A 16322-nucleotide genomic window follows, 5' to 3' on the forward strand; every position below is an offset into this window, starting at 1 on the left:
GCCTTAAAGGAAACAAAGTGAAAGCTTGATGTAGGTAGACTCTGTACAGACTGCTGTTTGTGCCACTGTCCATATGTATCCATATCTAAAATTAACGGGAGACTAAATTGAACTAAGTTTTCAGTTGTTACAGAATGGGACCTCAGCAGTAGATACTGATATCTTCTAAAGAGCAGTGGGAGGCACTGGGCATGTAATTACCACGAATATGGTTTTGCATGAAGAGATTAATTAAACCAAATCTAGTAGTTCTTTTATAACTTTCATAGGATTCCTTGAAAATGAAAGATTGTGCATTTTGATAGCTTTTCAATTTTAGTTTTGCAGGAAAATGCTGATAAAAGGTACTGCTGGAAAGAAGTGACTTGAGTTCAAAGGTTAATCTCACATGTCATATTCATAGAGTAAGTTTATATTTTGCCTTGAAAAACATTGTGTTAAATGGGATTTTAAGGCAAAATGTTCATAATTAGAACCAGAACATTTATTTCCAGAATTTCATGCTAAGTCATCCATTAAACCAGTGATTAAAAGCCCATATCCTTAGCTGTGGCCCCTCACTGACAGGTGTGCTGGTATCACAACTAGTTTTTGGCCAACATCTTGTAAAGGCAGGTGCCTTATTTTTGGTTCTGTTGTACTGATGTTTTTGTACTTCTGCCTTACATGACACCTTAATGTGAATAAATATGCTGAAGTTGGTATCAGTACTGAGAAGTTGTAGGTATATATCTATCAATTAGATCTGGTTGCTGTTGCTGTTTGTCATTCGTTCTTGAAGAGGACCATGAAATCTGGAAGGTGATTCCATGATTTCCAAGTGAATTGGATTTAATTGAGGGAGGGCTGTACAAAAGTCACCAGCCTCACTTTCTCCTCTGGAGCCATCTGGATCCAGTGACCAGATACAGATCAGGATGACTGGAGATGGCCCTGCATTGGATCTGTTATTAAGGAGAAATATACTATATATTAAATCCTGAATCTAGATTTTTTTTCACAAAATATTGGGGGTCGGCATGGGAAACGGTAAGAAAATGAGGAGAAAATATTTTTAAAATAAAACCTAGTTTTTATATTTAAATTTTCAGGTTTCTAATATGATAGGAGAGGAGACTCAAAAAGGGATAAACTTAGGACCCATGGAAAAAAGACTGGATAGCTTTACAGTGAAGTCCAAAAATAAGTAAACATAAGTCTTTTAAACATCTTGTAGGATTTTTTTTGCCTGTCTATATAGTGCATATAAAGCAGAAAATAATTTCTGTAGCATTGGGTAAGAGATTTATTGAAGCAAGTGGGTTTTTTGTTGCCATTTTTAAAAAGGAAGTAACAACTTTTTGTTCTAGTTAGGAGGAGTTGTTTTATCCTTACCTTCCTGTGAAAGACAGATCACTATAAATGGTCTTATTAACATCTTAAAATATAATATGCAACTCTTCTGCCTTCACTCTTTGGGGAGGTTTTAGAGGTGATAAGGTATTAAGTTTATCTGTGAAGATACTGACTGAAAGGATCTGCCAAAGGGCCCCAGTCCTACCTAAGAAATTGTAGTTAAACCAGAAGGACCTGGACCCCTTAAGTCTCCTCCTCAGCTTACCTGTTGTTTCAAAGAATGGTGCTGTTGTGATCCATCCAGAAAGTGAACCTTATTAGACAAGTTTAATCATAAACTGTTATGGAAATCCTTCAGCTTTTACTGTATCACCTCAAGGCAGATATATGAAAACAATTTAATCTGCTTTGAGAAAATGCAACGCATGTTTACTGGATATCCATCTATTCTTGTATGAAGGCATATGCTTTCTCTTTAGGCAAGAAAAGTGTGTATACTGTATGTGACTACCTGATTAAAACGATTTTGTTTGCCATATTATTTTGAATGGAAAAGACTCCTTATCCAAACAGATTGCAAAATATTAGACTATCACAACTGAAAAGGACTGTATATCAGTTGGGATGTCTAACCTGTACCATCTCCCCCTGTATTGGTGTCTAGTCCCTAATTTCTTACTTTGAGTGTCTGATATTGTAGGGAATAAAAATAATGGACTACATTTTGGGGGAGGGCTCCAGTTGGAAGGGTAAGTATGTTTCTGAATACTTCATGACCAATTCACTACGATATTACTATATAAAAATACATGAGACAACTTGTCCATTGTGTTGACACATCGTTTTGTATCATTTGTTCAAAATGTCCTCATTTTTTTGTAAGTGAAAAATAAACAAGGAATTACTGGCCTATGCTGGGGCTGGTTTCTTGTATGTGTGGTGTATGTGTGTATGTGTGTGTGTGTGTGTGTGTGTGTGTGTGTGTGTGTGTGTGTGTGTTTAATGCTTCCAGTGGTACTAGAATCTCTGGGTTGTGGGGTTTTCCTTTCATACTTTGTGATGTAAATACAGATTCACTGGTTACATGTAAATCATCGCAACTATCTAAAAATGAAAGTATGCTAAACAGTCCTTTCTTTTTAAGGAGTAATGGATACTTAAATGCAATTCATAACGAATTTAGCCTTTTTTCAGATGTTTCAAGTAGCCAATGCTTCTGGCTTCCTGGGTTAATGCTTTCTTTTCATTGTAAATGTCAAGAACTATTTCTGGCATTGTTGCATAATTATTTCTATGGTGATTTCCATCTAAAATGCATTTACATAATAGTTTATTAGTCATTCATTATAGTAACCTTTAGGTAGGATGTCATGTCTATCTAAACACTATTTCCCAGGGGTTACACAAATCTAGCTTCTTGGTTGCCTGTTAAAGTCTGATTCATTTCAGTAAGGATTTATTAAGTGCTTTCTATGTGACAATCACTGTCTTAGGCACTGATGACATGAAGAAAAGAATAGGACAGTACTTGTTTCAAAGAGGTTACATTCAATAAGGAAAAACATGTTGCTGTTAAAATTGTATTGGTAACGTCCTACCTTATGACCCCATTTTTGGGGTTTTCTTGGCAAAGATACAGGAAAGGTTTGTCATTTCCTTCAGCTCTTTTGACAGATGAAGAACTGGGGCAAATAGGGTTAAGTGACTTGCCCAGGGTCACCCAGCTAGGAAGTGTCTGAGGCTGGATTTTAACTCAGGAAGATGAGACTGATTGCAAGCATTGTGCTGTGTCCACTATACTATATGTGTGTGTAAGAGAATACAAAAATAGATGCAAAACAAAAATTAAACAAGAAAGTCCTTTAGTTAGAAACAGCAATTTGCTCTTAGCTTTAAAGGAAAACAGGGTTACAAGAGATGGAGTCAGAGAGAAGAAAACTCCAAGCCTGAGGGGGTGGGGTAAATGTGCAAAGGACAAGAGATGGGTTGTCTTAGCCAGGAACTAGGAGATCAGTATGACAGGGTGGGGATGAGGAATGTGAACCACAATTTTCTTTGTTGTACAAAACCAAAAACTTTTACAAATTATCATTCCATATGGATATATATCTACTAACTGTAAGAGGATATGCCTTGTATCTGTATTTTTTGCAAAAGCCTCTTAATTTTTGGACAACATGGTTATACCTTTGGAAAATACTATTGTGGGGGGAGAGTACTGGCTACGTGTTAGGATTTCTTATGATGGGCTAGAATATAATCTTGTCTTTAGGTCCATTAGTTAACAATTGGAATTTTTGCCAGTGGTACATCAAAAAAAGTTCCTCCTGTGTGTAGGGTTGGTGTGATATAACCAACAGCTATTTCATATCTAGTTCCTGGATTTTCAATATACTTGTAACAAAAATTGTCCACAACAAAGCAATCTAGATATAAGTTTATTGAATGATTTAACACATGCTGTGTATATGTTGGGGGCAGGAGTTAAAGAAATTTCATTAATCTCACCTACAGTTACTACCATTAAATATCAATTGAGAATCACCAATGGGGGTCACTAAATATCACGAATTGAATTATAGCCTCTTGATGTAACTGATGGCTGTGAATAATATATATAAAAGGATATTCATTATCATTTGCTGGAGGTGGTGCTTGGATGCTATGGTCCTTTATATTCAGATTGGAGTGGTGGTATTGACAACTGCAAATGACTTAGCAGCTTTCCCTTTTTGTGCAAGAAAATCACCATTTCTTACTTTTTAGGGGTCCTACCCCCTTTTCAGTGATTTCAGGTTGGTGGTTGGTAGGGAATAAAACATTACCTCTACTTCCAAATCCATGTCATGGGATCTTCGAGCACAGTAATTAGTTGAAAGGTTAAGAATATGGGATTCAAATGTTCCAGTTTATTCAAAGTTAGCTTTTGAAAGGGATATGGAGGATCTCATGTATAATCATCAGGTGCTATGGGTTGTTTGGATATGGGTTGACAACTTAATGAAATTAAAATTGGGGAACTGAGGAAACCTTGACTGGTTTTAGGAGTGAAAGTGAAAAGGCAAGAAGCAATTAAAATGACAGAGCTGTAATAGGATGGTAGCCAGTATGGTCATAAGTCTTTGCCTGACCAGTGCCAGGAGGGTGGCTGTGGGTTCTTTCAAGTAATCAAAAGCCTCCAGTAGAGGTACATAAAACTATTCCTTTTGGGATTCTATATCTGAATGCTGACTCGAATTTCTTGGGGGAGCGGAGGGGGTGAGGAGGAATGGTGGAGGAAAATAAACTTTCAAAATATGTTCTAGAGGATTGATGATGAAGCATATTATCCATCCCCTAATAAGACGTTTTTTGAACATGCCTAATGAGGGAATTGGCAGTGCTTGACAAGCATATATGTTACAAGATATTTGTTTTCCTTTCTCTTCCCCCAAAGGGATGGGAAACAAGGGAGAAAAAAAAATTCTCTTAAAAAAACTCAACCCTTTCAATTCAAGGGTTGAAGGACACAGTTATTAATATGGCTATATGTAAATGCACAGGTTATATTATAGCAAGAAATAAATTCATTTTAAAAGCCTCTTTTTAAAAATATTGAGTTCTAAATTCTGTCCCTCCTGAAACCCCTCCCCACCCTATTGAAAGGGCAAACAATATACCTATGGTACATGTGAAGTCATGCAAAACATTTCCATATAAGCTATGTTTATAAAAAAAAAAGGTGAAAAAATATGCCTCAATCTGCTCTCAGGATTCATCAGTTTCTTTCTGGAGATGGTTAACATTTTTCATCATGAATTCTGTGGAATTGTGGATCATCATTTTGACCAGAGTAGCTAAGTAAGAACCTCCTTTTAAACGTAGTCCAATCCAATCTCCTGGAAATAATGCCTAGGAATGAGAATTAGCGCTATAAAATTGTTATCTCTGGGTAAACAAATTTGGACTAAATAACCCTGAGCCCCTCTTGTGCTGCTATGACCCTTGGGTATGGACAAAGGGATTCCTTCCCTATATATCATGGCTATAATGGTAATTCTCATGCTGGCCTTATTGTACTCTGTGCTTTGGACTCTGAACCATCTTGGGGTTTGTGAGGTAATGAGGACCAGAACCAGGGGAGTAACAGTGTCAAAGGAGAAAAGGGGATGTATTATATGGGACATGAAGACAAAATCAATAGGACTTGGCAATTGATTTATATGGAACTGGAGTCAGAAAGACAAGTTCAAATCTGGCTTCAGACACTAAGCTATGTGATCCTGGATAAGACTGTCTTAGTTTTCTCATCTGTAAAATGGGGATAATAATAGCATCTACTTCCTGGGGTGGTTATGAAATAATATTAGATAATATTTCTTAAGTGCTTTTCAAACCTTAAGGTGCTATGTAAACATTGGCTATGATTATATTGTTGCTATTATTATATGAGGAGGGGTGAGAGAAAATGAGTTGAGGATGGTATCTAGGTAGTGAGTCTGGGTGACTAGGAGTATGGTGATGCCCTTAACAATAAAGCTAGGTTTGGATAAGTGAGAATAATGAAATCCCTTGAATGATTATTCAGATTTACACTGTGATTCATAAAAAATTCACGAGACATGATTTCTGGGAAATTAATCATTTTATTAATCATGCTAGCATATAATCTGATAAATGACACTTGAATGCCAAAGACCTCTAGGAACCTACTCAACAATTATATATCATTGGAAGAGTGGGTGTTTCTGAGGGTGGAAATAAATTCTGATTGGTTAACAATGAGAGCACGAATATTATAATGAGAGGTGGACCTATTCTTATGACTGGGGTACATGACTGATCATTCAGGCTTGGTCAAAGAGATCTCACTCATCTGACAAATGCCACATTCTCCCACACCTGAAACACAATGGACCAGACTCCAACAGTTCGCCTAAACTAAAATTCTTTTATCTTTTGAATAGGTCTGAGTTTTCTCTCTTGGTATCAGCCCTGAATTTCACAGACTGCCTGAATAACCTACAGGGGCTGATTTCTTAAGGAGGAAGTAGAAAAGGGGAAAAAACCTTGGTCTAATTCAATAATTTGTTATTAACATAAGAATATTTTTCTCATACTGCATATTTAGCATTGGGCTAGTCTGGAACCAGTGACCATATTTTGCATGATCAAAACTTTTTAAATATTTAATAGTTTATAACATTCATTTCCACAAGCTTTTGAGTTTAAAATTTTCTCTCCATCCCTCCCTGCCCCCCAAGATAGCATGCAATCTGATATAGGCTTTATACATACATTCATATTTTCACTTTAGTCATATTGTAAAGAAGAATTATAACCAATGGAATGAACCATGGGAAGAAGAAACAAAACAAAACAAAAAAGAGAGAGCAAATAGTATGCTTCGGTCTGCATTCAGATTCAGTAATTCTCTGTATGGATAGCATTTTCCATCATGAGCCTTTTGGAGTGTTGCATGGCTGAGAAGAGCAAGTCTGTCAAAGTTAGTCATTGTACAAGGTGGCTGTAACTGTGAACAATGTTCTGGTTCTGTTCCACTCACTCAGCATCAGTTCATATAAGTTTTTCCAGGTTTTTCTTCAGTCTGCCTGCTCATCATTTCTTATAGCACAACAGTATTCCATTATTCATTTGTTTACCACAACTTGTTCAGCCATTCCCCAATTGATGGGCATCTGCTCAATTTCCAATTCTTTGCCACCACAAAAAGAGTAATGCTGTAAATATTTTTGTATGTGTGGGTCCTTTTCCCATTTGTATGATCTCTTTGGGATACGACCCTAGAAGTGGTATTTCTGGGCCGAAGTGTATGTACATTTTTATAGCCCTTTAAGCACAGTTCCATATTGCTCTCCAAAATGGTTGGATCAGTTCACAACACCAATAATGCATTAATGTCCCAATTTTCCCACATCTTCTCCATCATTTACAATTTTCCTGTTTTGTCATGTTAGCCAGTCTGACGGATGTGATGTGGTACCAAAAGTTGTTTTCATTTGCATTTCTCTAATCAATAGTGATTTAGAGCATTTTTTCATATGACTATAGATATCTTTAATTTCTTCTTCTGAAAACTGCCTGTTCATATCCTTGACTATTTATCAGTTGGGTAATGACTTGTATTCTTATAAATTTGACTCAGTTATCTACATATTTTAGAAATGAGACCTTTATCAGAGACACTGGTTGTAAAAATTCTTTCCCAGTTTTCTGTTTCCCTGCTAATCTTGGTTGCATTGGCTTTGTTATAATCAAAACTTTTAATAGTGTATAATAAGAAGAGGTGTATGTGTGTGTGTGTGTGTGTGTGTGTGTGTGTGTGTGTGTGTGTGTGTAAGATAATTCCATTTTGGACATAATGAGTTTAAGATATCCATGAGACACTCAGTTTAAGATGCCCAGGAAGCAACTGGAGATGGAAGACTGGAGGGTAAGAGAGAGGTTAGGACTTTATAGATCTGAGAGTCTTCAACACAGAGATGATCCACGGGAGCTGATGAGATCACCAAGTGAAGTGGTATAGAGGGAGAAGAGAAAAGCAACCAGGAGTAAGCACTGGGGAAATCGATGGTGAATGGGCACAGCCCAGAAGAAGTTTCAACAAAATTTGCTACATCAATAAGTTAAAGGATAGTCTACATGTATCAGGGCAGCTAGATGGTGCCATCATACATGAAACACTAGGCCTGAAGTCAGAAAGGCTCCTCTTCATGAGTTCAAATCTAGCCTCAAGACAGTTCCTAATGGTATGACCCTGGGCAAGTCACTTAACCCTGTTTGCCTCAGTTCCTCATCTGTAAAATTAGCTGGAGGAGGAAAGGCAAACCATTCCAGTATCTTTGCCAAGAAAACTCCAAATAGGGTCACAGAGTGGGACATGACTGAACAACAACACAATTATGTATATAAATCATGGATTGACCTCTTGGTTGTTTGGGGGATTTTCAAGCAACATGTGCAGAAATCACTAATTGGCCTTTTTTTTTTTTTTACTATAAAAGAATTATCTTCCTTTAAGACTCAGCTTAAATGCTGCTGCCTATAGAGTCTTCCCTAAAGCTCTCAGCTGAAAGTAGCCTTAATTTTCCTAGAGCACTTTGTCTAGATCTCAGTAGAATATAAGCTTTATGAGAATAGAGTTGGTCATTTTTCTCTTTGTATCCCTAGTGCCCAGCACGATGCCTTTCACAAACTAAGCATGATATAAAATAAATGAATAAATAAATAAATATTATAACAGATTATATATATATATATGCACATATACATATCTGTTGTATTGGAATAATAATCGTATAAGAATAATACAGACTGATTTGAATGTTCTGTGGTATAATGACTTATCTCCAAGGTAAGTTAAAAGAAATGAAAATTTCTCAAATTATATGAGAGTGCCAAATCACGTACATCCCCGCAATTTAGAAACTATTAAATATCAGGAATAATAAAATATATTGATTATAATTAGTGAGGTTTTAAGTAAATGTTTTAAGTACCCTACTATATACTAGGCATTGTGGAGATACAAATATAACACACACACACACACACACACGCATCATTAATTCTACCATTAAGGACCTGAGGAGAGGATACATACACACACATGTATGTGTGTGTATCTATGTATCACACACATACACATAATTAATTCTACCCTTTAGGAGTTTATAACCTAACAGAATATGTGTGTACATATAAACACATGCATATGTGTGTATGTATGTGCACATATATGTATGTTTATATAAACACATACAGGAAATTATATATTTATACATGCGCACGGACATATGCAGAAAAAGATAACTAAAAATATGAGTCAGAGACAGCTAGGTGGTGCAGTGGATAGAACACTGGCTCCAGAGTCAGGAGGACCTGGGTTCAGATCTGACCTGAGACACAAGTGTGACCCTGGGCAAATCGCTTAACCCCAATTGCCTCCAAAATACATACATATATTTATATGAGGCAGTATGTAAGTTCCAAATGAGTGGTTCGGACAATGGGTACCAAAGCTATAACTCATGTAGAGTGAGTGGGACTTTATCTCAGGGTGGCCCTAGAGGAGTGTGCTTCCTCTTTAATGACTTCCTCTCTGAGTTTCCCAGCTGCATAGCTTTGGGGCTGTCCTGAGACACTAACCCCCCAAGGACCCATTGCTGTGGTACCTCTCCAGCACAGTGCAGTAGGGGGATAGAAGGAACTCACCCTGCCCTGAAAGCCTGGGTTTGACTCTTCTTGGGGATGAGTCACCCCTTCCCACTACGCAATTACTTCTGAGGTTGGATCTTCCCCAGTTCTCAGTAGACATTGCCATAGGTGCAAGAATTCTCAGGTGTATTGTAAGAGTTTAGAGAAGGAAGAAAAACCTGCAGCTCCAGCATGACATGGAACCGATGGGGACAAGCTAAGCCTTGAAAAGGAATCATATAAAATAAATCTGGAATGGTAAGTAGGAGTACTTTGTATTTTATCTTAGAGGCAATTGGGAACCACTAACAGTTCTGGAGAAGTTTGATAAATGACATGATTGGTCCTGTGCCTTAGGAAAAACCTTACAGTGGTCACTCAATTGGCTTATCAAACCAAGCCTGAATTCTTAGAATTCATTGGTGTCCACAGCCTGGTCCTACCCTACCAGAGGACATGTGATATAGTAGTTAGAATATTGGATTTGGAATCAGAGTACCTACATTTGAATCCAAATTCTTCTAGGTCCTACCTGGGTAACTTTGAATAAAACACTTAAACTCTCTGGTGTTTAGTTTGGTCTGATCCGTTTCCTAATTGCTAAAATGAAGTTGTTAGAAGAGATGATTTCTAAGGACCCATCAATCTCTAAATTCTATGATAATTGATCATAGAATGATGTAAGAAAACAAAAATTGCCACAATGAAGGCAACAAAAATGTGTGTGTGCATGTTTAAAGTCAGAAAAAGAAGATCAAAGAAGGGATAGGACTGCTGTGCTTGGTGACTAGGACAATGATAATGAACACTGGTGAGAAGCCAGAACTGTTCTATCTACTCGCTTCTGATTTCTCTGCCAAGAACAATGACCTTTGGACTGAAATGGGGCACAAGAAGAAATGTTTACTAGGGAGTTGAAACGCAAGAGAATAAGAGAATGGTGCTTACCCATCTACGATGAACTCAAATCACAAGTTTCAGATGAATTATATTTTAGAGTACTAGAGGAAATGGCAGAAGTGTCTACTAAACCACTGTCAGTGACTTGTGAAAGATCCTGGAGAATTGGTGCCACCAGAGTGGTAAAGGTCAAATGTTCTAATTTTTCAAAAAAGGAAGAGAGTGGATTTTGCAAACTATGGTCAGTTGACTTAGAGTCCTTGAAAAATTTTAGAACATGTTTAAGGAATGATTTTTGAACATCTAAAGTGGGTAATGTAGATCATGGTATGCACACACAATATATGGGTGTGTCCAATCACACTGCATGAAAAAAATTATGTTTTGTGTTATTTTAAAAGTTTGTTCAAAAGTAAGATTCATTTGTTATTAAAAATTAAATTCAGTCAAGTTTTAGTTTCTTAATTTGATGAAAGAAAACTAGTCTTTATGATTGAGTTGTCAACAAATTTTTATCTTAAATTCTCTGTGTGTATACCCTTATGAAAACTGCTATAAAAAAACACTTAGTGGTCACTAAGGACCATCACAACTTTATATAAAACAAATGTCAAATTAGCCTTACTTCTTCATTGACAAGGTTACTTGACTGGCAACACAGTATAGTGGATAGGTTTTTGGAGATGGAACACAAAACATGTGAGCTGAAGATCTGCTGTGTAATAATGGTCAAGTCATGATGAGGTCTGCTAGGTGGCACAGTGGATAGAGCCTAGACCTGAGTTCAAATCTAGCCTCACACCACTTACTAATTGTGTGACCCTGTGTGCCTCAGTTCCTCATCTGTAAAATATACTGGAGAAGGAAATGGCAAATTAATATCTTTGCCAAGAAACCCCAGAAAGTCATAAATGACTGAGATGACTCAAAACAATTCTCTAAGACTTACTTAGTAAGTAATGGACAGGTTGTAATCTAAGTTAGTCACTAACAAAATCGTTGATCCTCAACTTGTGTCAGACATACCTGAACGGTAGATCAAGGGAATGATGTAGACATAATTTATATTCTCCCTACTGTGGCAGCATATCATTTTCTGTCAGGTTTTGGTTTTAAATGAATTATGAGTCACTCTTATAGGTTTCTCCCTTCCCAAGCTGAGCCCAGCTAAAGAAGGGACTCAGCTGAGTGTGGGGTCCCCATCTGCCTTTTCCACTGCCCATCTTGAGACAGATGTGTTTGGCCTTGGAGTGTTGTATGTTTGAGAAATTGGGAGATACTGGGTCTCGAATTTGAGGAAGACAGGACAAAGGAGTCACAGAGAGGATGCTCTTATTCGCTGAGCCACCTGGCCACCCCTAAGCAATTGGGGTTAAGTAACTTGCTCAAGGTTACACGGCCAGGTGTTTCTGGGTGGGTGCTAAGTGTCTGAGCCTGGGATTTGATCTCCAGGTCTTCTCAACACTGGAGCCGGTGCTCTTACTTGCTGTGCTACCTGGCCGCCTCAAGCATTTCTTTTATAGAGAAGAAATAAATAGCTCTCTTAGACCTGGTCTTTATTGTACCAGTACCTTTTCTGTTTCCCCTTTGGGGGAGCCCCTAGATGGGAACCAAACCTGAATATTAAGTAATTCCTAAAAAGGGTTAGGGAGATGGGTATAGAAAGGTAAAGAGTGAGAAAAGGAGACCATCTCCTCTCATCATAAGTCAAGTTTGCCCTCTCTGTCTTAGAACCAAGTCAACTGTATGGGTCCAGAGTTGACAAGGGCCCCATAGTGAAGAGTGAGAGGAACATCTTTACCCCCCTGGGTGAAACAGTTCTTATTGTTAAAAACAAAAAGACAAAAAAAAAATCCAGACTGACTCAGTAAGTCTTCAGGCAAAGTTTGGATCAATGCTTGCTTTAGTTGTAGGGACGATTTTTGTTGAGGAGGCATTTGGACTAGATGGCCTTTGAGATTTCTTTCAGTTCTGAGCTTCTGTTGTTATTCATCCTCCATTCCTGAGAGTGATTTCTTTCTAGACTTGTGTCTGAATTGGATTTAAGAGAGGTAAAGCTGCACAGTGGTAAGCTTCACTGTGTCCTCCACAGTCATTGAAATCCAGTGGCAGGAAAAAAGTCAAGATGACTGGCATGGCCTAGCTTGTAGTGGGTGACTTTGGCTTGTCTAAATTAAGGTCTTTCCCTGGTCTCAGTTTGTCTGGGGCAACACTCATTTAATGACTAAGAGCTAGGTAAGAATTGAGACAAAAGATGGCCTAATTTTCCTTCACAAAAATATCAATTCAGGAGGGGAAGACCCTCAAAGTTTCTGGCCAGAGCAGAAAACAATTGCTATTTACACAGTCTAAAGTCATCAAAACCTAAACATTTAGCCACAGAGGCTTGGGATGGGGTCTTTAGTTATTGGCTATAAATATTAGCTATTCAATGAAGACCAGCGTGATTTGAGTTTAAAGTCTAGTCGAAGGCTAGCTTCATTTGAAACACAATGGAGTGGTCCAGATAACTCCTTAAAAAAAGTGTTTTTTAAAAAACCTGTTTTTTCAGAGCTATATTTCAAGAAAGTCATAAATGAAAGCTGCACAGGGCACAAATTAAAATTGGCATGTAGACTGTCTTGACAATTTCATCATGGCCCTCCAGATATAGACAGGAAACTTCATTTTTGAACCCCCTCAATCACAAAGCCAGCTTTGCCCTTGACCACTGTGCCAGCTGGGACTTAGGGAGCTGAAGCTACCAAAATAACAATAAGAAAGATGAATTCAGTGTGTTGGATAATTGGGAAGAGACAGCATTTAAAGCTTTGGACATACTAAACACAGGAAGACTATATTACCTGGATGATTAATAGTCCAAAGGACAATAGTTACAAAGGGCGTTGCTGTTAGAAATAATCATCTTACCAAGAATTTCACCCAGTCATGAGTGAATTTAGAAAAAAAAATTTTATTTCATGTCATTTCAGATGGGTGACCTGGCCTTGTCAAAAAGGCCAGGCATAAGCACACATTAAAGTAGTTACAAAAGCCATTTTATAATTCATCCAGATTTGAATTTCCCACCTTGACTCACATTGGTCAGCATTCCAGGGTTCACTAAACCCCACCCCCTTGATCTTCTCATTTACACGTTTCAATTCCCCCCTCCCTTCTCATTTTCATTTTTCCTTATACTTAAAGGAAAGGCCAAAAATGCTTCTAGTCTCCTCCCCTTTTGTCTGTATCAGATAGTAGGAGAAAGGATTTTCCTCATTTGCTAAGAGAATTGACAAAAGCTATGAGTTGGAAGATTCAAACCCAGGATATCAGTGATAAAAGTCCCGTTATTGAAGACCAGGTCTGGATTTATGGACCTCATCCTTATCCTTTGTGAACCACACCTGGCCTGGCAGTTTTTTTTTTTTTTGATATACAAGAAGGGGCCTTTTCAGAACCAAGAAAAGTAGTAGATTTGCTGATTTTTAGGTGGCCAATACCCACCCCTGACCTCTACAAGCAGTTTTGTCTCCAACATTGGCCATCGGTATGAATTATGATTTCTGTGGAAACAAAATTCAATCATACCTTACACTGGGAATCATCTAATCTTGAGGTATCAAAGGCAAGGTCCCTATGTGGTCTGCAACACTAATAGAAGGTCAAAGAATGCTTTGAAGGATCCAGCCTTGGACCTTATGTCCCACTGATCTTCAGAAGTTCTCTGTGTGACAGTGGCCTGGAGGACCCTTCTCCAGAATTTTGGGATATGCTTCCCACCTTGCTAAGCCTTTTCTGAGCACTAACGTCTCAGAAGTATGAAGTCTTTTGGACATTCCTGGGACCCTTTTCAAGATTATAACCTACTACTAACAATGTATCATCTTTTACTCTAGTAAGCTAGTTGGCACAACAGATAGAGAACCAGGCCTGGATTCAGGGAGCCCTGAGTTCAAATCTAGCTTCACATACTTACTAGATGTGTGACCCTGGGCAAGTCACTTATCCCTGTTTGCCTGAGTTTCCTAATCTGTAAAATATGCTAGAGAAGGAAATGACAAACCATTCCAGTATATTTGCCAAGAAAAATCCAAATAAGGTCACAAAGAGTCTGACTCAACTGAACAACTCTTAGTTGTCATCTGAAAAAAAACAAAAACAAAACTCATCGCAATTACTCTCTCCTCTGTGTCCATGATTGTTCTGCTTTCCTGGTTTTAAATATCTTTCCTCCTTTCTTGCAATCCAGATCCTACCCATATTAATTCATTCAAGATTCCTCTAATTAATGTCTCCATTAGGAGCCTTCATCATCAACTTCTCCCCATTCTACCTGTTAGGATATTTTGACGATTGTTTTCCATGTACCTACTGAATATTGATTGCCCTGTATTGTTCTATAATCATTAAATATATATATATATGTATATATATATATAGATAGATAGATAGATAGATAGATAGATAGATAGATCCCTACAAGAATGTGTGTTGTTTTAAGACAGGGATTTCAGCACATACATCTTGTATCTCTCACTCCACTTAAAACAATTCTGTATAGACTCAGAGCAATGCTTTTGAATTGAATTGATCAACACAACAGCTTGTGGACTGAAGTTATAATATAGAAATTGGCTATAAGTGTGACCCTAATAACTAGTGAGCTACCTGCCCTAGAATTCTAAATTTAAGGGTATAAGGCTGAGACTACAAGTTTTCCTAAGGCCATCAGAGCTTTTATGGAAGGAAGAGAGCTTTGGGAGTGAAAATGAAAGGATTTATGGAGTGGCCTTCTCCAATAAAGGCTGATTTGTTTCCTTGGCTTCCTTCTTCCTTCATTGTTTATATTTGAAGCTAATATAACTTCTTTCAAGTTCAGTCTTCATCACTGATCTATTTTGCCTACAGACATTCATGCATCTGTTCTATTTACCATTTACACCAATGCATTAGATGAAGGCAAAAGTGGAAATTTATCATTATAGAGTTGACACAAAATTGGGAGGGCAGCTAGCAGACTGCATGCCAATGCCTGGTACATAGTAAATCCTTAATACTTTTTATTCATTAGTTCAAGTTTATTACCAGAAATTTGACTATAGCAGTTCTTAACACTAACCAACAAGCGGTTTAGAAAGATTAGTGGACTGAATGCTACATACTTGACAAGAATCATGGATTTATTTCAAGTATATGATCTGGGTTTTGGCTGTCTTCACATTATCATCATAAAATAACCCACATTTTTCATGGTGCTTTCCTCACAAAAAACTGTGGTGTGGCAGAAGGAGAAGATGGTGGTTCAGGAAGGATAAGTAATTTACCCCTATTACACAATCAGCTGTTGGCAGAAGTGGGACCCCAGTCCAATTCTCCGGATTTAGTGCTGGAAGGACCCTTGGAGGGCATCTAATCCAACCCTTTGTTTTTACAGATGAAGAGACCGAGGCCGCCCAAAGAGGCGACGCGTCCACCGTCACAGGTAGATAGGTGGTAGAGTTGACTTATGAACTTGGGTACTTTGACTCCTAACAAATGCAAGGCTGTTTCCTCTTTATCATCCGAAGGCAATCATTATGTCCATTTAGATGGGTTCAGAACGGGAAAGAATGGAGCTTTGAAGTCTGTTTTCTGTGAAATTCTCAAAAAACCATCTAGCGAGACCACCTCAATTTCGTGGACCTCCCAGGGAGTTTCAAACGGGGTAAACCCAGTGAGCAAACCGGGTGAGTAGCATTTGATGATTTGCGTCATTTTTGCAAAACAAAAGAACGTCAAATCCTTCTTCAGCCCGCATCCCGCAATCAACCAAACAAAGCCTATGAAAGCGGGAACTTGAGTAGAGGAATCTGAGACCCCTGGCCAGAACAAAGGCTCCAAGCTTTGGCAGAGGATGGGGTGACCGAGCT

This window comes from Petaurus breviceps, unplaced genomic scaffold, assembly GCF_028583685.1.
Source record: "Petaurus breviceps papuanus isolate PSGF00001 unplaced genomic scaffold, PetGlider_PUasm1.0 220, whole genome shotgun sequence".
NCBI lineage: Eukaryota > Metazoa > Chordata > Mammalia > Diprotodontia > Petauridae > Petaurus > Petaurus breviceps.